Genomic DNA, 23,503 nt, shown 5'->3' with positions numbered 1-23,503 from the left:
AGTCGTGTCAAATGGTTGCAGATAATATGGATCACTATTTCCATCTTAGGAAATATGATCAGTGGAAGAAATAATCTCCTCCTTTGAAAGATTGCACCAAATCATAAAGTCACACTACATGAAATCAACATAATATGTTCTCATATGAATCATGAGGAAGTCAACTACAATTAAGAAACTCTTATTGGAAGCTCATGAGAATGAAGTGTGTGAAAAGAAAGGAAGAGATCGTGATGATCTGCAACAAAGGAAGAACACATTCAACATTTGAATACCAAGAATATTTGACTAGAATATCTCCTGGAAAGATATGAAGACTCTGATGGAAGTCAAAAAAAGATATAGACCCTTGACAATGAATATCTTTGAAGAATGTGTCAATCTGTATACGGGATGTTGATACCGACAGGAAGATGTCATGATGAAAGACCATCACAAAGGTAATTTTGATTTAAGAGTTTATTTTTATTTTTATTTTGAACTAACATCTGGATGGGCTTATGTAGGACTTCCAAAGTGAAGATATGTGGATGACTTCCAAGAGGACCATATTAAAGGACATAAGATCCTTCCAAAAAATATGGCTTGAAGAAAGCAGTATGACATGAAGCAAAGCCAGATGGAAACCTGATGGATAACTATCTAATGAGGTAAGGAAATGACTAACTCATGGATGAAAGTGATGGATGGTCTATGCCCTATGATGAAGTGACCCAAAATATGAAGACTCTGTGACAAAAGAAACTTATGACATCAAAACAAAGAGGAGTTCTTTAGGCAGCTGGTTGTTCCACATGAGAAGCTGTGATAGGTCCCTAGTTAAGAGGGAGCTGGAAAAATAAGTTTCTTACTTGGAAGAAACTTGGAAATTCCTAAGTAGGGAGATTAGGTACATTCCTTTGTGATAGGAATGAGCACACTCCTTTATTCGAATATTTCATCCATATGTGAGAGGGAGAGATAGACATGCCATTCTGATCTTCACCTGGGAAGGCAGAATGGAGGATTGGGTAATAATTTGGCATCCAATACTCTTTGGGGATGAGATAAGGCATCCCATGAAAGATAATTCATGGAGGACTGCTATTTTTTGAGGACTGGGTAGTCCAAGATAAGAATAGTCCTCAAGGAACATATCCTGAGAGAACCTAGGTGGGGTATGTTCCAAGAGAGATAATGATGAGTGTGTCCATAAATCATTGGTCTCGCCAACATTGAGCTCAGATCTTGTGGAGATGAGGAGTTGTTAGTCAAGGCCTTGCTATGTAACAATGCTAGTTGATATGATGTTATACAAATGAGTTACCAATCCAAATTCTTCTTATGAGAAATTCTTCAGATTGAGAAAGTCCAAGTACCATTATGAATACCTCCCTAGTTAAGAGGGAGTGTTGAAAAGTGTAACTAGGTTCGGTCTTCATAATGACATGTAAATATGATTTTATGTAATGAGATGTAAATAAGAAAAATAAAATTATTTTATTGACTTGCTTCATGGGTTTCATGAGCAAGGGATTTTGTTTTTGAGTCAAGACTCCCATTGAGAGTCTTTAGGATTTATTTTTCATCTAGTCATAAAATGTTAGAGTCATTGTCATGTAATGAAGTCATGTTACACTTTGTAAAAGGTCAAGCTTATCTATGTAAAGTATCCTCCAAGAACTTGTCATCTATCCTCTTCAAGTTGGCCTACAACGATGAAGGAACTCTCTAGAAGAAGTTGGCCTAACCTCCAGCAATCATGTTGGCCTAAAGGACATGGTATGAGGTGTATATAAGCACACTTGGCCTCCATTTGAAGAAAGTAACTCGACTTGAATTTAGTGAAGAAAAAGTGTGAATAAAAGAGGAAGCAGAAGTGAGAAGAAGAGGAAAAATAAGTGTGATGAAAGGGTAACGAAAGAGTTTCTTATGGGGCAGCAAAATACATTCTTCTGGAGCAGCGAAGAAAGGTTCTTCTAGACCAGCGAAGAAGAAGGTTTCTTCTGGGTAGCAAAGAAGTGATTCTTCTGGGGCAACAAAGAGGAGGTTTCATTTGGGGCAGTGAAGGAGAAGTTTCTCCTAAGGCAACGAAGGAAGGATTCTTCTAGGAGACTGAGATATAGATCTAGAGACCAAGATTCTCTAGAGAAAGTCAGTGATATAATAGAGACTGAGTTTCTCTAAAGGAAGTCAAGAAAAGGCAATGTGAAGGATAGAGACCAAGTTTCTCTAGAAGGAGCCGAGGAAAGCAGTTCAATATCAAGAAGAAAGGCGAGGAAGGGAAGAGGCAGAGCATCAAGGTTAGTGACAAGGTTCTCGGGAGGATACTAGAGTTATGGGTATGTTTCATGGTCTTGGTAATTATCAATTGAAGATCTAGAAGAAGAGTTTTGATCAGGTTTTCCTCTCAAGAGGTGAGAGGTTTTGGCCCTAGTTGAGAAGCCTACATACTGTGTCACTTGTATTTATTGTGCATATTGGTAATTGTCTTGATTAAGATAACACAATAATAACATAACAAAGAAAATATTATAAGCTAAGAAGTAAAAGTGTATCACAAGCAATTATCAAGCAAAGAAATCTTGTAACTCTGAATGCCCTAGATTTCTCAACAGGTCCTATACTTACAAAAAAATTTTGGGCTCCAACAAATCCCTTCAAGTAAAAATATCTCATAGTGATAAGGCTTAAGTATCCAATGATGATATATATTCTCCCTTCTATGTTGAAATATTTATGTTCAAGCCTCCTCACTCCTAAAAGTGTATTAAATCAAATAGGGGGTCTGATAAAAAAATGTGGTGGGGAGGTTAAAGCAATGAAAATAAGTTACATCTCATAGATTGGAATATAGTTCGCCTCCCCAAAGCATATGGAGGCTTGGAAACAAAGGATCCACAATTTATAAACTTAGCTCTTAGAGCAAAATTTGTTTGGAAATTGCTCTATGACACCATAGAATGTTGGAAATAGGCTTTTTTGAGGAAATACTTCCATAAAAGTAGGCTCATCAAGGTTGAAAAGGATAATTGGACTGAGAAATGGTTAAAGATCTAAAAATTATGTAAGATGCAACTCCAATCATTTTAGAACACATGGGATGGTGTATAGGAAACGGAGAAATAATCAACTTGTGGAAAGATAAAATACCCATAGTTGAACTTTTGAAAAAGATGAAGGATGTCAGAGAATTAGTCAATTGGATGGCTAGAACAGGACAATTCAGAATTAAAGATATTTTTCAATGGGATGAGAAAGGTGGATGGAAATGTTGGGTCTTCCCTAGGCTACCTGCGCATCTTCAAAAGTAATGGGAAACCTTAATTAATTCCTTGAAAGGATTCACACGCATGGATACATCGTCCAGAGACCTTCGCTCATGGACACCGAGCATTCAATTGAGATATTCAGTGAAATCTAGTTATTACATGTTAATGTGAAGGATCCCATATCCTGCTCCTTCGAAGATATAGAAGAACGCATGGCATAAGGATGTGATTCCAAAAGTCAATATCTTTTTTTGGACCCTGATTTATGGAAAAACTTAACGGAAATTAATCTAAAACGACGTAACATACAAGGCCCGTTGTGGTGCATATTATGCAAAGAAGATGAAGATAATATGCCTCATATTTTTCAACAATTCCCACTCCCAAATTCAGGCTTCTGTGATCCATATCTTGAATATTAAGAAACACTTTCAATAGAAACCACATCAAGAATGTTTGGTTGATGCGTTTCGAACGATCCAGTGTGGTTCATCTTCAGGACGAGATGGAGAATCAGATCATGGCATCATATTAAATAAGGAGAGTGTGATGCAAAGAAGCATAATTATAATGGCTAGATTACAACAATTACTTTTGACCAAGAATATTTATTGATAAGGAATGATCTTTTAGAAAGAATTATTATTATTATTCCTATTATATTATTTATTTATCTATTTATTTAATTTATTAATATATTTTTATATTCTAAAAATAAACTAAAAAATGAAAGAAAGACCAACCAATTCTATGATAATAGAGAGAGGACAAAATTAAAAGGATTAAAGTAGGTCAAGATTTAACAAAAAAACGAATCTAGAACAAATGGAAATATCAAATAAATTCAAAATTAATTAACAAATGAAAAATAAATAATATATATCTATATATATATATATATATATATAATCAAAGGCCTATTCAAAATTGATAAATGTCCAAAGGACTAAGAAATTAATTAGTTAATTTTAATAATAATAATAATAATTTTGGAATAATATCAAATTATGTATAAAGAGTAGTAAGAAAAAATAGATGACAATTTGAACACATAAATATATAGCCTAAAATATATATATATATTAAAAATGAAAGTAATAAAGCAGAATAAAATAGATAAATAAATCAATATAAATAGTAATAAGTAAATAAATAAGAATATAAAAATAAGGCAAAGAAGGGTAAGAGAAATAAAAACTTATTAAGAAGAAAGTGTAGGGACCCAACAACTACTAATTTTCCACCCATCATCTCTACTCAGATTACTTGGCCTCCTCTCAATCTCTATCGCTTCCCTAAACTTGCGGTGATGAAAATAATCAATCTTAACAATGACTCGGGCTTCTTCAATGCATATGTGGTGTTTTGTCTTCTTTGCATGCTCTACCAATGTTGAGGAGCGGGTCCTCCCATGTTTGATGTCGATTGCATGCTCATGGGTCCTTTGATTTATTGAGCGGCCAAATTCACCAACGTAGGGTGTCCTGCAAGAGCATGGGATTACATAAACACCTTTCATATTCTTAGGGTCCACAGAGTCTTTTACCAATCTAAGTGAACTGCAAATTGTGTTCAGGGACCTAAAGATTGACTGAACGATTGCTAGGATCCTTAGGAAGCATAAGGTTTAGTCAACCTTTAGGCCCCTGAACACAATTCACAGTTCCCTTAGATCGGTAAAATACCCTATGGACCCTAAGAATATGAAAGGTGTTTATGTAATCCCATGCTCTTGCAGGACACCCTACATTGGTGAAATTGGTCTCTCAATAAATCAAAAGATCCATGAGCACGCAGTCGACCTCAAACATGGGAGGACTCACTCCTCAGCATTGGCAAAGCATGCAAAGAAGACAAAACACCACATCTACATTGAAGAACCTTGGGTCATGCTAGGATTGATCATTTTCATCAACGCAAGCTTAGGGAGGCGATAGAGATTGAGAGGAGGCCAAGTAATCTGAATAGAGATGATGGGTGGAAAATTAATAGTTGTTGGGTCCCTGTCCTTTCTTCCTAAGAAGTTTTTATTTCTCTTACTCTCATTTGCCTTATTTTTATATTCTTATTTATTTACCTATTTCTATCTATATTTATTTGTTTATTTATTTATCTATTTTATTCTGTTTATTCCTTTCATTTTTAATATATATATATATATATGAATAAAGAATAGTAAGGTAAAATAGATGACAATTTGAATACATAAATATATAACCTAAAAAATATAAAAATTATATATATATATATATATATATTTCATTTGTTCATTAATTTTGACTTTAATTTATTTTTATTTGATTTTTTCATTTGTCCTATATTTGTTTTTTGTTGAATCTTGGCCTACTTTAATCCTTTCAATTTTGTTCTCTCTTTATTATCCTAGAATTGGTTGGTCTTTTCTTTCCTTTTTTAGTTTATTTTTAGAATATAAAAAATATTAATAAATTAAATAACATAATATAATATAATAGGAATAATAATAATAATTCTTTCTAACAAAATCATTCCTTATTAATAAATATTTTTTGTCAAAAGTAACCGTCGTAATCTAGCCATTAGAATTCAATTTCTCTGCATCACACTCCCCTTATTTAATCTGATGCCATGATCTGATTCTCCATCTCGTCCTAAAGATGAACCACACTAGATGGTTCGAAACGCATCGAACAAACATTCCTGATGTGATTTCTACTAAAATTGTTTCTCAACATTCAATTCCCATTCTCTATGTTTATATGGCGAATGGCATTTGAAAAAAATTATCATGTGGACTCCATCCTCGATAGTTGGTTGGAAATATTTGAAACATGGAGAAACAAATCCCCTGGGTTCAAAAACCCTGCTCATTGTCCATGAGATCTTGGATGATTCTACCTTATTTATTATGTTGGGTGATTTGGATAACCTACAATGTAGAAATTTTCAACGAAGCCTAGCCCCTTCCAACTCGAGCAACAAGAAAAGTATTAAATTTATTATTTGAAACTATATCAACACAAGGCTTTAAAATCTCAAATCTAGAGGAACTATCTCCTCCAGAAAAGAGTTGGATTGTGGTGAATAAAGTTCCAAATCATGCTATTAGCTTCATTTATCGTCCTGTCTTAAATAACATAGCTAGCATAAGGTTGGAATTTGAGTATTTCACAGTTAGCGATGAAGTAAGGAGTATTCAACATTATTCTTTGACAGTGCGTTGAAGGGAAATCCCGAGTTGGTAGGAGGCAGCGGTCATTCTTCGCCCCAATGATCAAAGAGTTATTTAATTGGCCTGGAGATTGGGTATATTAACAAGAAATCAAGCTAAATATTTGGCTTTCTCTCGAGGATTGAAAATAGCAATTATCAAAGGTATAAGGAGATTGTTGCTTTTCGAAGACTCACCAATCGTAATAAAACAAGTCAACAAGCTAAATGCGGGGTGATGCTAATGTCGCAATACTCCAAAGGATTTCCTTGCAGTTGATGAAATTTGAAGTGATAGAGCTATATCATGTATACATGTGTTTGATTTCAGAAGCAGATAGGTTAGCTAATAAGGGAACAATTCTGGATCAAAGCATAATAAAGATAAAGTATTTACAAATCATATTTTCCCCTCTTCCATGAGGAGTCCAAAATGGTTTGTGCTTGCCAAATATTCCCGTTCCAACCATCAAAAATGTGAAACAAGCCACTAGGAAGTTATTGGAGAGCCCAAAGAATTTGACACATCATATATTAGATGTTTGACCAGTGCTTCGTTTAATGGCAAGCCTTTGTATTTGACATCACATGTTGGGTATGCATACAAAAGGAGCCTTAGCATTCATTACAAGAATCGAAGGGCCAGCCAGTGAGCCAGATAGCGAGGGAAAGGAAATACATGGAGAAAGGTAACGAAAAAATCACACTTCCCATTAATCGCATGGAACGAAGCATTCATAATTCGCGTATTGGATTTAAATGACACCCAATTCAGAACAAGTTGCGAAATGAACCTCTTGGTAGGAATGGATTGCCCCGGCAGTGTTTTGATTTAGGAAATTGTGGCAATAAATTATTTTTGTAGGTGACATCGACTCAAGCATCAAGTCATGTATGCTTATATAACAAGTTCAACTATGAGTGCAATGCAAGCTACAAGAGGGAACTTTCTCTTCATACTTCTAGGAGTATTGAGTTACAAACTAATGGAAATTGCATCCGCAAAGCAACATCTAAGTACACAGGACTAGGAATGCTTGTGACAGTCCATTGACAACCTGACGAAGATGGTGGTTTCATTGATGGAATTAATGAACAGGAGAAGTGAAATGGACGAGTGGGAGAAGGATGCAAAGCTAGAACTGTTGGAGAAAAAATGTGAATGATTGCAGAAAAAATTGGATAAGAAAATGGCAATTATGGACGCAGAGGTGGTATTCTTGAAGCTCAAATTGAATAATTTGGAATCATCCCCAAACAAAGTGAGCTTGCTCAAGTAGGAGGGGCTAAAACATAATGAAGACTACCCAAGGAAAACGGCTAGACAACCAGATGGGCGAGGAGCAATAGTGCACACAACAGTTTAGGGAAAAAAGGACATAGCAGCATAAGTTGGGTCATCTGGAGTATGACAATGTCAAGCTTTGAAAAAGGTTTTGTAAATATGTTTGGTATTAGGAGTTTTTTGTAAAGACTATGGTAGATATCAGTGTAGAATTGTAGTTATAAAATCCTGTAGAGGCAAGAAAAAAAACTTGTGGATGTACTAGAATTGTGAAGCCTCTAAAAACATTGAAAGATGTAAAAGTTTTTGGCCTTCAAACCAACCCTCTTTTGAATGCAAAATGATAACCATTTCAATAAAAAAAATATCCAAAGATGATATTGATACATCATCAAATACTTCAAGTCATAAAACAATTACTTCTAATTATTCCACTATCAATGGAACCAAACCTTCTCCCAAGCATAAGAAGAAAAAAGACTCTAAAGATTACTTACAAGGGAGTTTTGGAAGATCAAACCACCTACCTTTAATGGTGAGGTGAAATCTAGTGAGGAAGTTGAAGCTTAGATTTTCGGAATGAGAAAGTATTTGCAAGTGCACAACTATTTTGGAAACATGAGAGCCAGAGTGACTATATACAACATGAACAATACAGCATCCCTTTGGTGGGAAGATATCAATAATGTAAAGAATATGAGTGAAAATAAAATCACTAGAAAGCAGTTTAAAAAATATTCTTGTCAGAAATATCGCTTAGAGAGGTATTAAAATGGAAAAAATGAGGAATTTCATGAAATGAAGTTGGGTCCATCAACCATGGAGGATTATGCAATCATGTTCTTAGAAATGCTAAGATATGTTCCATACATCAAAGATGAGGAAGTGAAAATTCAATGCTTTCTTAGTGGATTACCTTGGTCATACAGGGATAGAATTGAAATTGATGAGCCTAAGATTCTTGATAAGACAATAAGAAAAGCTAAATAGTGTCATGAACAAATCAAGAATAAACCAAAATTCAACAAGATGTGGAAGGAAAATAAAAATGAGAAATTTGAGCAAAGGATGCAAGGATTTAAGCCTTTGTAGCATAAGAATCAATGAAAATTTTTTAAATCAAATTACCTAGCATGAAGTAGCTTCCAGTAGAATCTTCGAACTCAAAGTGGAGTGAAGCCAATAGACTCGATAGCATACAAGCTAAGGGAGACTTGGAAATCACCTCTAAGGTATTGATTATGTAGAGACGAACATCTACTCAAGGAACACCCTCATAGGTAGGAAACTACTAAGCCTACTTACCATATACAAGAAGTTTCAATAGTGAATGACATGGTAAAGATTGTTCAAAAATGTATGTTGCATTGGAGGAATGACAAGCAGAACATCAAGCTTCAGTGGTGGAAATTGATGGTAAAATTGTTAAACAAGTTGTCTTTATTTTAATGGACCCAATATCTATTCATAGCTACATTTCACCTAAAATTATTGAGTCCTACTTTCTTCAAAAGTGCAAACATAAAAAATCTTGGCTAGTCTAGATAACAACAAGAGTTAAGAAGAAGGTTAGTTGGGCAGAAGAAGTTCATACAACAATTTATCTAAGGAATCAATCCCCCACATCAAACTTAGACGATATCACCCCATATGAAGCTTGGTGTGGTACTAAGTCTATAGTCAATCATCTTCAATTTTTTGGCTCCATGTTTTATGCCTTAATTCCTAAAGAAAATAGAATAAGCTAGAAAATCATAGTGTTAAATGCATTCTTATTGGCTAGTCAAATGAAAAGAAAAGATATAGGTTGTTATCTAATGGTAATTTTATTATTAGTCGGGATGTTGTCTTTGATGAAACATAAATTCAAATAGTGCAACAGCTTGATAATCAACTTAGTCACTTGGAAAAGAAAGTAAACAAATCAATTCCTCAAAGAAAATCAAATTGGATTGAGAAAGACTTAGCCCCCAGTGTGAATATTCATGAGATAGATCATTATTCTTCAGGTGAAGATTCTTCTACACAAGATAGAACTGAAGTAAGTTCTCCATGGGGACAACATAGCAAACCAAAATGGCTTACAAAATTACTAAAGATGTTCATAAAGATGAAAAAAACAAGAGAGGGACAAGAAGTTCAACTCAATCAAATTTTGCCTTAGTCACTCATGACTCTATTGAACCAACAAATTTTGAAAAAGCAAGAAAGTAGAAGGAATCGCAGCAAGGAATGGTGGATGAATATGACTCGGTAATTGCAAATGGAACATGGAAACTTGTAAATTGTCCAACAAATGTTAAACCCATCGGTTGCAAATGGGTTTATTGCATTAAGTATAAAGCAAATGGTGAATAAATTAATTTCTCAATAAGAAGGAATTGATTATGAAGAAAGTTTTACCCCAACAACAAAGTGGAACACAATATGAATGGTGACAAAATTGGTTGCATAGTATGATTGGACACTTCATCAAATGGATGTGAAAAGTGCCTTTCTAAATGGTGATTTGAAAGAAGTCTACATGAATCAATCCCTATGGTTTGAAGTTGAAGGAAGGGAAAACAAAGTTTGTAAACTTATCAAAGCTTTATATGGCTTAAACAGGCACCTAGGGCATGGTATGCCAAAATGGATGAATACCTCAGGCACGTTAGTTTTAAGCAGAGTGAACCTAATGGTACTCTATATTTCAAAATGAAAGATCAACACTTGGTCATCATTGTTATTTATGTTTATGACTTAATCATTTTAAGTCAATCATGAACATCACATCAAGCAGGTGAAACAAGAACTTCATAAAATAACAGGTTTGGGGCCACTTTGGTATTATCTTGGAGTGGAAGTTTAAAAACATCATCATCAAATATTTCTTAGTCAAACCAAGCATGCTACATAATTGTTGAATAAGTTCGGCATGGAACACTACAAACCCTCTCTTACTCCCATAGAACAAAATCTCAAACTTTCAAATTTGAAGGGGGGGGATTGGTAAACATCGCTACATATTGACATTTGATTGGGTGTCTCATTTACTTAACCACCATTCATCCAGATTTGTCATATGCAGTAATTATTCTTTCTAGATTTATGCAGGACCTAGAAAAAGTCACTGGAATGCAGTTAAAAGGGTCCTCAAATACATGTAGGGAACAAGAGATTTTGGACTTCTCTACAAGAAGAACCATAACTTTACACTTGTTGAATATTCATGTGTAAATTTTGCAAGAGATATTAATGACAAGAAAATCATTATTGGGTTATTTAATGAACATGGGTTCAACAAAAATTTCTTGGAGTTGTAAAAAACATGCAATAGTGGAAAATTCTTCAGTAGAAGCAAAATTCATCTCAGCTTAGGAAGCAACACATGAATTTTTTTGGTTGCATCGAATCCTGCAGGATTTTAGTATTATTCAACAATCACCAACTACATTATGCATTTATAATCAATTGGAAATCAAAATGGCCAAGAATCGAGTTTTTCATAACAAAATCAAGCATGTGGACACCAAGTATCACTTCATCGAGACTCTTATCAACAACAACATCCTCTATCTAGAGTATCATCCATCGGAAGATCAAATTTTAGTTATTTTCACTAAGCCATTAGGAAAAATAAAATTCACCAACTTTAGAGAAGATCTTGGGATTTGTAAAAATAAACTTCAGGATTAAAGGGGGGAATTTTAACCACCTAATCCTAATGTTTATTTAGATAATTAATTAATTAGTTTTTCTATATAAATAAAGTTATTCTAGAATGTACTATTAGTTCTAGAATAATAGTGAATTCTAGAATTGTTGTATTTCCTAGGTGATAGTTAGGCCTCGTCACAGCCTTGTCATAGTGATTATCCTTGAGTTGTCAATCAAGAATACACAACATGTTGAGATAAGGCTGGATATGTCATATATATGATATGCCTCTCACCACTTATGTAAGTTTTATTTTTCTGATTAATAAAATTATGTTTTTGAGAACACTTCTACTATTTTATTAGAATGGACTACTTATAAGGATTTAAATGTTTTACCTTTTGGTTCATATGATGTTGTAGTTGGCATGGATCGGTTAGCATCCCATAAGGTAATATTGGATTTCTATAATAAACCCTTCGTGTATATATGATGAAAGGAATCCAAGCCTAGTGAAAAGTACTCAAAGATCCATTTCTTTGAGACAAAGTTCAGCCTTACAATTGAAAAGAAGTTCCAAAAAAGGTTGTCAGTTACATGCACTTCACATAGAGCCATTAGAATAAAAAGGGCTAGAACTTGAAGATTATTTATAACTTCAAGAATTTAAGGATGTATTCCCATATGAGATAGTTTATACCCTTGAAGAGATGTTGATTTTTCCACTGATCCTATGTGAGGATCGACACCTATATCTAAATCGCCTTATAAAATGAGTTACCCTAAGTTAATGGAGCTAAAGAAAACAACTACGAGAATTGTTGGAAAAGGGTATATTAGACCAAGTGTATCTCCTTAGGGAGCATCAATTTTATTTGTAAATAAAAAGGATAGTATCCTTAGGATGTGCAATGATTACAGACAATTCAACAAAATGATGATGAAAAATAAGTATTCATTACCTCATATTGATGATCAATTTGATTAGGTAAAAGAAGAAAAAATGTTTTAAAAAATGACTTGAAATTGAGATATCATCAAGTCACAGCCAAAGATGAAGATATCTATAAGATAACTTTGAGAACAAGATATGATCATTGTGAATTTATGGTGGTACCAATTGGACTCACCAATGTACCAACCACATTCATGTGTCTCATGAATAACATTTTCAAGGAATACCTGGATAAGCTTGTATTGGTCTTTATAGATGGTATTCTTATCTAATTTATCTCTTAGGAAGAACATGGGAGACATCAAATATTAGTTTTGCAAATATTGAGATAACGTCAATTGTATGCCAAATTTAGTAAATGTGATTTCTATCAAACACAGATAGCGTTTGCGACACATTGTTTTTTATGAAGGAATCTCAATTGATCCAGAAAATATCAAGGCTATTACGAGTTGACCTGATCCAAAGAATGTGATAGATGTAAGGTCATTTATAGGACTTGCATGATATTACCATGTATTCGTTGAAGGATTTACAAAATTGACCTTCTCTCAACTTATTTATAGAGGAAAGGAGTAAAGTGTGTGTGGTCTACTCTGTGAAGAAAGCTTTCAACAATTGAAGCATCTTTTAACTAGTGCTCTGATTCTAATAATTTCAAACCGAAACAAAGATTTCACAATATGTACAGATGCTTGTAAGGAAGGATTGGGTGGTGTTCTTATGCCAAATAATCATGTGATAAGTTATGAATCCAAAAAATTTGAAAAAACATGAAAATTATGTTACCTGTGATCTAGAACTCGCAACCATTATATATGCATTAAAGATGTGGCATAATTATTTGATAGGTAAGAAAATTATTTTAATGACATACTGTAGTGGACTAAAACACTTATTTGATCAGCCTCACTCAAATGTTAGGAAAGCTAAGTGGTTAGCATTTATCAGAGAGTATGATTTTGAAATTAGACATGTAAAGGGAAAAGAAAACAAGGTAGTAGATGCACTTAGCCAAAGCATGCAAGTTATACACTTAGCAACTATCAACACTATGAATTTCGTTTGAAATCCAAACTAAAATAATCTTTGTATGAGGATGAGTATTTTCTATAAATAAAGAAATGTTTACAGCAAGAGCCACCAAAACAAAAATATGATGGATATCAGATTATTGTAGAGGTATTGATGATTTATAAGGATAGATTGTATATTCTTGATTCAACTGAGTTAAAGAAAGTCACTATGGATGAAATGCACAAAAAACATTACTCATGGCACTTGGGTTACTTGAAAATGATCATTGTCATAAGTAAATAATATTTTTGGCCTAGAATGAAAAAGAAAATTGTGGATTATATTACATGATGCACTGAACGCCAACAAGTTAAAGTAGAACATAAACACCCAATACGATTGTTGCAACCTCTACCCATTCCTGAATGGAAATGGAAAGTAATCACCATGGACTTCATCATGCAATTATCAATATTAGTAAAGCATTATGATGCTATCATGATTGTAGTTGATAATTTCAACAAGGTTGCTCACTCTATCCCTATAAAATCTACTTTTAAAGTAATAAATATTGCAGAAATTTCTAAGAAAGAAATTTTCAAGTTGCATGGAATACCTACCACAATCATATTTGATAAAGATCAAAAGTTCACATCAATATTTTCAAAATGATTGAAAGTTTGGGTACATAATTAAATTATAGCATTGTCTATTGTCCACAAACGGATAAGAAAACAAAAATGACAAATCAAGTACTAGATGACATGCTCCGCATGTATGCCACGAGTAAACCAAGTAAATGGGAAGATTACCTACATTTGGTAAAAATTTCTTATAATAATGGCTTTTAAGCATCAATAAAAAGAGTCCTTTTGACACATTATATGGTCAAAGATGTAATACACTTATAAAGTGAGATAATCCAATAAATAGAATCACACTAGGATCAAAATGTTTAAAGAAATGGAACAAGAAGTCATCAAGATCAAGCAAAACTTAAAGGCAACCCAAGATAGGCAAAAGATTTATGCAAATAGAAAAATAATGCATAGAGAATTCAAAGTGGGTGAACATGCGCATATTAAAATGAAACCATGAAAAAATGATCTGGACTTATGGAGGAACACAACATAATACAGATATAAACATAAACATAGAGATGCAACATAAATAAATCCTCATTTCGTTAATATCAAAGAACTGAAATATGTTTACATACTGAATGGAAATAAATTAGCTCAGGCGATGGTAGCTTATCTATGAGAAGAGATGTGGCAGCTACATGCCTCTGACCAATGTTACAATGTGTAATATCCCTCCCCTTAATAATAAATAATAAATAATAAGAATAATAAATAATAAGAATAATAAATAATAATATAATAATAAATAATAAATAATAAAAATAATTAATAATTAATAATAGAAATAATAAATAATAATAAATAAATCACTTAATAATAAATAATAAAAATAAAAATAGTAATAATCATACTAAAGCTCTAAATAAGAATAAATAGAAATAAAACAAGAAAACTATCAAAAAGAAGGAAAGAAAACAGGAAAAGCTAAAAATCAAAAGAAAAGTAAAGAAATAAAACAAGAAAGCTAAAATCAAAAGAAAGTTGCATGTAGACACATGGAGTGTGTGCATGTGGTTCCCCTTCCAATGTTGTTCTATTTAATAGATGGTGAGGAAGATGAGAGGCATTCCTGCATTCCATCATTCCGAGATTCTATCTTGCATTCTCTTGGGAGAATGGAGTTCTAAGACTTAGGAGTCACTGGCAGTAGTACGTTGATTGAGGGCTCGGGGGTGGCCAGTTGTAGCAAATCCTTGCACAATTGAGCCTACGGTTGGGTGGAGAGTCGTCCCCAAAACCTTGTTGTCATCTGGCAGACATTGATCACAGATAATATAGGTATGTACTTATTTGTTGATTCTGATTTTAATTAGGAAATTAATTTTATATTTACTTTGGACTGTTACATATGGTATCAGAGCTTGGTTCAACCCTTAGGGCCTATGGGCATCTTAGAAAAAAAAAAATTATTTTGTTGGAATTTTTAACTTGACTTGTTTTGAAGTTACAGCATGGTTACTTCCAGGAGGCCGCATATTTTTTCTACAAACCCTCGCCATACACGTAAATTTTTTTATTCAGTGCATACTTACTGCATAGTTATATTTTGATGGTGTTCATTTTTAAAGTCATTCCTATGAGTAATCTCCATAGCTAATCTTATCATGTACATATTTTCATATCTGGGCTCCTTCTTGTTGTCCCCTGCATCTTTACTGGTTGTTTATTCCAATTTTCTTAATCCAGAGACCACCCAATTATTTATAATCAAATTTCTTGGGAATTGTTGGGGATTCTCAAGTAGACCCCATGGAGGCATGGAAAGCTTTGTAATTGTACACAACGTGGGGTTTTAAAAGAGAAATTTTTTATTTTACCTTAATTAAATTAATCCATATTTTTTTAATGAAGTGAAATAATTTAATTTAAATAGAAAAAAAAAAAAAAAAAATGCAAGTAGTAGTTGTCCATAACCCAGATTTTCTCTATTCTTGTAAAGCCCCTCTTTCCTTGATTATTAAAACCCTTGCGTGATAGCCCATAAATTATTCCTTTTACCTTAGGGAGTTTCCTCCTAATGAAAACGAATTTACAATACTCGATTCTCTTCCGTGAAAGAATGAAATGCAATAAGATTTATTTAATGGTAAATTTTGGTACTGTCAATAATTTTTTTGGGTGCCTCCACGCAGAGGGAATGGAGTTATGGATTATTAAATTTTGGGTCCTTCGAAAGATAGTCAAATAATTTAATTTTCAAGTTTTCTATCCTTATGTGATCCACCCCTCAGTTGATGCAATTGCGAAGGAAGTTAAATTTCGAGAAAGCTCATGTTGTTTTAAATTGTTACTTCGAATATAGTTTCATGTGCCCACCATGGCCTAGTTCACTCATGGTTAAAATTAATACAATTAGTCTACTTAGCAGTTTTGGTTATCAAGCTTTGTCATAAACGACGAAGTCTATTTTTCTTTATTATTTAATAACTCGAGTTGTTGCTGAGTTAACTCGATTGTCCAGCTGTCATCGAGTCAGATTATTTTGACTTTACCGAACCCAAATACAAGTGAATTTTGACTATTATTTTGCTGAAGCTATTTTGGTATTAAATTTTGGAGTTACTTAACGTTTTCAGTTATTATGCGCCATATTTTTAATCTTCAAAGTGGGATTATTAGTTTTACTAATCATGATGCGGGAATGCGTTATTCCTCTTTTCGTTCCTTGCCAGTAGAATATATGCTGGAAATTCATTTTCTTAAAGTTTATATTAGTCCTTGTATTTTCTCTCATTAATATTTTCAGGAGGGGTATTTAAACGTTCATTTGAAAATTCTCTTTTACTATTTAAGGGATTATTCCTTTGTAATCTCATAATAAAAATACATTTTCTTGAGTGAGTTTCAGATTTATTGTATCCCATCTCCTTATTTAAAAGGGAGGATTTCTTGCGGAAGTGACTAACTCTTTAATTTAATTTTAATTTCATTGTATTTATATCTAATTTATTGGATTGCTTCACTTGGTCATTAATAAATCTAGACTTCATTGCTAATTGTTTGATCTCATTGGCTATTTGGGTCGTCTTTATCTCACTTGTGTTTTAGATTGAAGTAGTATATCTTTAATTTCCTAATTAGTAATCTCATCTACGATCATTTACTTGTGCTTTCATTTGCATAATTCTCACTTGCTCCATTTGTCATAACATATTATAAGTGAAGATTTTTAAGAGCACTTTCTATTAAGGCATTTGAGTTATTGTTCTAACATTTTCATCTAATTGTCATTTCCTTTACTTGCTTTATTGATTAATCCCTACATGCTTCATTGAATCATTGTTGTAAGCTATTAATCTTGTCATAAATCTTGATTACAAGTGAATTGGTATTTCTTTTTTTGAAGCATCTTTTTTTGAGAGATGAGGGTTTGACATTGAGAGCACCTGGTGACAATTGAGAGAGAACTCTGTGTGAGCTAACACAAAGCTAGATTATCTTCCACCCCTTTATTGGCAAGGGGGTCCGCTAATCTATTTGCATTCCTTCTGATATGAACGAAAACAATTGCTCGCCCTTCTACAATGATTGCTGCTAGTTGTTAAACACCGTGGTCCAAACGCCAACAACTTTTGCATTTGTGAGCTAGAGAGCCACCAAGTATGCAGTTGGCTATTTAAGTGGGTGGAGATTATGTGATCGGGCTATGATGAGGAAATGGTACTATTGATCTTATTGTGTGTGCATATTTCTCGACATTGTTGTCGAAAGGAACAATGGAATTTGTAGGAACACGTATATCCATGGCCGCAAGCTTACAATCTTATGTCTTATACAGGCAATTTCTGTCTTATCTGGGCAGTTAATATGGCTAAATGTATTGTAATTTAGGTATTTGATATGGTGTTGCCTTCGCGGGTGCGCTTACAGGAAGGACATATAATTAATAAAATGATTTTATTTTGGTGTTGGGGAGGAATAACCTTCCCAGTCATCCGATCCGATTCTGGGTCGGGTGGCAGTGTCTCTTCTTATTATGGTGTGGAATATTTCTTTGATGGTTTGATTTCTTAAATTTCCTGGGAGTAATTATTTAATAGCCATAAAAATCTCAAGATACATTCAATAAATTTATTTAACGATTTATTTTGTTAAAAGCAGTCCATAGTTATGATTGCTTAAACAGATACTTAAATATTTCACTCTACAGCACAAAATTTTGATCCTTAAAAATCATGAATCTGTGGAATTAATATTGGTGTGACATATAATCATGAATACATTTCTTTCGAAGATCAAAGTACCTTCTTAGCACAATAATGCCACCAATATTCTTAAGCTTTAGTCATTCGAATTTGGATTATACATTGAGACAATTCTCTAAGATTTATTCTGAAATCATTATGACCTTCTAACTCATGTTTTCCATGGTTTTATACTACAAATTTGTGATTGTTGATAATTTATGGTTTAAGTATTGTGATTATTGATAATTTATGATAAAATATATCTTATTAAATTCATAAACTCTGATAATAACTTTTTAACTTTGTTATTATTAGACTCTGATATACTTGTTAAACTAGCTACAACCAACTTATTTCTCTAAAATCATTACAAAAGTAGGATATTAAATTATGGAAGTGAGACCTAAAATTCTAGGGGTACCACCATTTATTTTGGAAGATCAACTAAAAATGTTTGGCTGGTATAAGTTTGGTGCACTCATTAGTTCCTCATTGGTTTTCCCATGCATCATTATAGACAGCAGATTCTTTGGTTCTCTGCTCTCATTAGAATCTCATTACATGGTAAAACCACTATCTCATTTTCTTGAGTTGTTTGTGCTTGCATTCTCTTATCAATTTCTAAACACTATTTCATAAAAAGAAAAGTGCTACAACGGTTCTCTCCATTACAACCACATAAAAAAGTGAAATTCTAAATGAGTCACCTAATTAAAGGTATATAGTTTTGTTATGACTCATTGATTCATTGGAAAAAATCTTGTAATCTTGGATGGTGATAATCTACCCATAATTAATGATGTCTAATTGCTGGCATGTTTTTTGTAACAAATATCTAATGCTGGTGTAACCACTCACCACTAGTTCATTTTACAACATAGTTTTTGAAGTATTTGGATAATTGAAGTTAAACATTTTCACCAATTAAAGTGCTCTAAAATAGTGAAATATGTTCCAATTGACAATGGATAAACTCTGATATCTTATTATCTTTAGATGATCATTGTTCACTAGCATCTGTTCATTATTTCATTGTTCAATCTGATCTAAAAACATAGAGATAACATTCCTTGAATGTTGATCATACTATTCACTAATTAATTGGGTTGGATTGTTTTTCTCATTGTACTTTAGCAATAGCAGTTGCTTGGCATTTCTCTGGTCTATTATTGCAAGAACACAACTCTCTCAATATGATCTTCTAATAAATTTAATTTTACACTGCCATTGCTATTCAAATTACATGTATCTGCTCATTTACTACTATATTCTCAATGGAAAATCGTACAGACTTGGATTTCAGTTTAGATGTTGAGTATAATGTTACATGAGGTTTCGTGATTCAAGTTTAATTACATATAGTGGATAAAGATGTCGAAAGAGAAATGGAAAGGAGAAACTTGCTAATGATAGTTCATGTGATTATGGCCAACTTGGATCGTAGAGAAGAAGTATCACAACAGGGGTAAGAAATCAATAAGAAGAAACAACTGATTTTAGAACATAATGGAAGAGTTGGTATAATCATGACTTGGTACTCTAAAGGTATCACTATAAGGTCTATCTAAGGATGATGCACATAAAGAAGAAAATATTGGCAATCAACTAATGAACTTGAAAAATCAGGGTAATAATGAAGGTTATTTTAAGGAACCTGTAAGGTATGATAAATAGAATGATTGGAGAAGATAAGTTGTGTGCATAACAACATCTATAACAATGGGAGAGCCACATTGTAATTTTTTTCATAGGTGACTAACTATATGAATGAATTATGGATAACAAGACGTATGATAAGGAGATTTTATTATGTTGATGTCTTAAAACAGGAAAAGATAAGTGGATTACACTTGGTAGCTATCTTAATGAATTTATTTATCAGGTCTTACCCAAGTTGGAAATAGTAACAACATTTCCAAGGTATATCAGTGCTATAGGAGAGGAGGAAAAACCGCAATGATTGGAGGTGAGAAATTCAAGTCAATTTAATAAAATAGAATGAAGTGAAGAAACTTCCATTTTTGAAGCCAATAGACATGGAATAGTAGGAAATCAAGATAGGGAGAAAAAGAAAAATATATCTATGAATATCTGATAGGAGAAAATGAAGGGAGTTCTATCAAGAAGAAAGTTCTTTTAAAGGTATTAATGAGTAGAGCTAGAAACACCATAGGTAATGGTCATAATGATGATCTACATATTTTAAAAATGTGAAGGTGTGAAGTTGCATGATGAACAAATGATAATAAACGAGGAATATATAGGAAGGAATGTTGCTAGAAATTTTAGACGGATACCTTGAGAAGGATTGTGTACATAGTGACAAAAGAAGTGAAAGTCAATTAATAGATATTGTACTTGACTCATTGTTTCATGAGTAGGACTTTCCATAACGTTAAAAGAGGTCGTTTCCACATTTAAGTTTCTCATGGACAATGATGGTAGTAGTGTTTCCAACTGTTTCAAAATCTAAAATAATGATACTATTTAATAAGAAAGAGTCTTTTGCCCAACTTGATGAAACTAAATTTATAAGAAAGCAATCAAGTGGTATTGAGATACGAACTTTACGAACTTGATGAGATCAGAAAATATTTCTGTGGATGAAGTGCTGATTGTTAAATAAGTCAACATGGATTAACAAATCCTTGCAAGTAAATTAACCATGATATAAAATTAAATCATGATGAAAAAATGTTTATATGCAATTGCATATAACAGTATTGGAATCAGTAAGCCAAAGGGTAAATGGATGTAAAATCAAAGGATTTTAATTTTGAGATAGATGATTTAAATAATGATGCTATCACTAGGAAGAATATATGACGAGAGATTAAGACTCAAGATAATGAGGCTCATGTGAAATTTAACGATGTACTTAGATGATTATACCATTGGTGTAAATAATCAACTACCTAGTAGAAAGAAGTCGAACTGATTATTGAAAAGTAATTGATAGCTTGATGAAAACATATTGATGATGTTTCATGCTATCATGGTAGGAAGATAATGATGTACATATGGTTCTTATAGTGATAAGGTATCCATACGATAGTAGCGATATGTAGAGGTATTATGATGTTATGTCAAGATATATTGACATATTCATTTACTAAGTGATGATAGGTATTTAACGTTCAATACTCATGATGGATATGATATGCATAACGTGGCATAGGAATTATGATGCTATAATATGAGGATTATTGACATGTGGTTCATTTATGAGAAGTCATGATATGTCTTTAATATAATTATGTTGATGGTATAACTGAAGCATGCGATAGCTCCGTACAAATCTATGACATGCATGAGCATGCAATTCCTTATTATTCATAATGTTGCAATTAACAAAGATGAACGTTCTTATGATGACATGCAAGAGTTGACATGTGGATTATTTCTTATGATATTATGATGGTATGGTTAATGCATTGGATGCATATGATTCCCAGGACTCCACAAATGGGCCGAGAGGGCCAGTTTATTTGATGATCTCGTGCAAGCCCATACGCACGAGGGAGAATAAGTAACACCATATGGGCTGGGGACAAAACTCAATCAACACTACATATGCCAGTGGTTCCTTTGTCTTGTGTATAGCTCTTGATGGATAGCTCTTGAAGAGCTATGGCACCATCTTGAGGAGGCCAAGTGCCTGATGTTCTAGGCTAGGTGCCTGTTATTGGATTGGGATGCTGAAGTCTGGAAGGGATGTAAAGGACTTCGATGCCTGGGGCTGTGCACCTTCGTAGTTGTGGAGGGAGTGGGCCAGCCTTGCGAGATGCCCGGGGTCATTGAGTACCGGACCGGATGCCTGCCTTGGGGCAGATGAGGTCTGAGTCAGGCGCGAGCCTTGGGGCCAGCCTTGGACTAGGATACAGACCGGGTCAGGCTTAGCCTGGTGCCGAAAGTGGGAAAAAGGACAGAGATTCCTTGAGATTTCCCGGGGTGTTGGGGACTTTCAATGCCTGCTGGTTATACTAGTTCAGCAGAGGGTGTTGGCAACAGGAAGTAAATAAAATAATAAATAATAAATAATAAAAATAATGCATAATACATAATTCAACATAACTTCGGGACAAAGTTCCTTAAAGGGAGAGAGTATGTAATATCCCTCCCCTTAATAATAAATAATAATATAATAATAAATAATTAATAATAGAAATAATAAATAAATCACTTAATAATAAATAATAAAAATAAAAATAGTAATAATCATACTAAAGCTCTAAATAAGAATAAATAGAAATAAAACAAGAAAACTATCAAAAAGAAGGAAATAAAACAGGAAAAGCTAAAAAAAAAAAAAAAAGTAAAGAAATAAAACAAGAAAGCTAAAATCAAAGGAAAGTTGCATGTAGACACATGGAGTGTGTGCATGTGGTTCCCCTTCCAATATTGTTCTATTTAATAGATGGTGAGGAAGATGAGAGGTATTCCTGCGTTCCATCATTCCGAGATTCTATCTTGCATTCTCCTGGGAGAATGGAGTTTTAAGACTTAGGAGTCACTGGCAGTAGTACGTTGATTGAGGGCTCGGGGGTGGCTAGTTGTAGCAAATCCTTGCACAATTGAGCCTACGGTTGGGTGGAGAGTCGTCCCCAAAACCTTGTTGTCATCTGGCAGACATTGATCACAGATAATATAGGTATGTACTTATTTGTTGATTCTGATTTTAATTAGGAAATTAATTTTATATTTACTTTGCACTGTTACACAATGAGGCTCAAAGGCCTATTTATTATTGAGAAACAATTGAAAACCCTAAACATCCAAAAACCTAACCCTGGGAGATGAAGTGCCAAAATTGTGGGCCCCGTTGGGGTAAATTGGTACATCAACTTCCCGGGGTCGTAAATTTGGCATACGATCTTCGTTTGACGCGCACAATACCTCGTTAGAAATATATATCCGAGGAATACAACTTTCAATTGCAAATGTGAGTCAAAGACTCACATTAGCCCATTTTCCATAAAAACATTGTTTAGGGCCTCAAAATAGCTCTAGAAGTTTAGGACATAAAAAACTACCAAAAATAGTAAATTGTGCTACAATTAAGGAAACTGAAAATTGAAAGAAACAATGGTGGGGTTCCAAGTGGGATAGGAGGGTGGCCACCAATATCCACCTGGATTGGTCCTCCCCCCTTAGGAAACAATGGTCCCCATTGCGTTGAGTGCCTCCATGAGATGGGGAAACTTTTGCTGAACTTGGTCCCTGGTGAGCCACTTGCCTTAGTGCAGGAGTTGGCCAGCTTTGACAACCTTATACATTTGGATCTTCTGATGGCGAGTGTTTTTTATCTAAATGTCCCTGATCCGATCAATTGTGGC

Source organism: Pinus tabuliformis, chromosome 3_1 (genome assembly GCF_031772625.1).
Source record: "Pinus tabuliformis cultivar Carrire ecotype Pingquan chromosome 3_1, CPIR1, whole genome shotgun sequence".
NCBI classification, from domain to species: Eukaryota; Viridiplantae; Streptophyta; class Pinopsida; order Pinales; family Pinaceae; genus Pinus; species Pinus tabuliformis.
Note: the sequence above shows the minus strand (reverse complement) of the source record.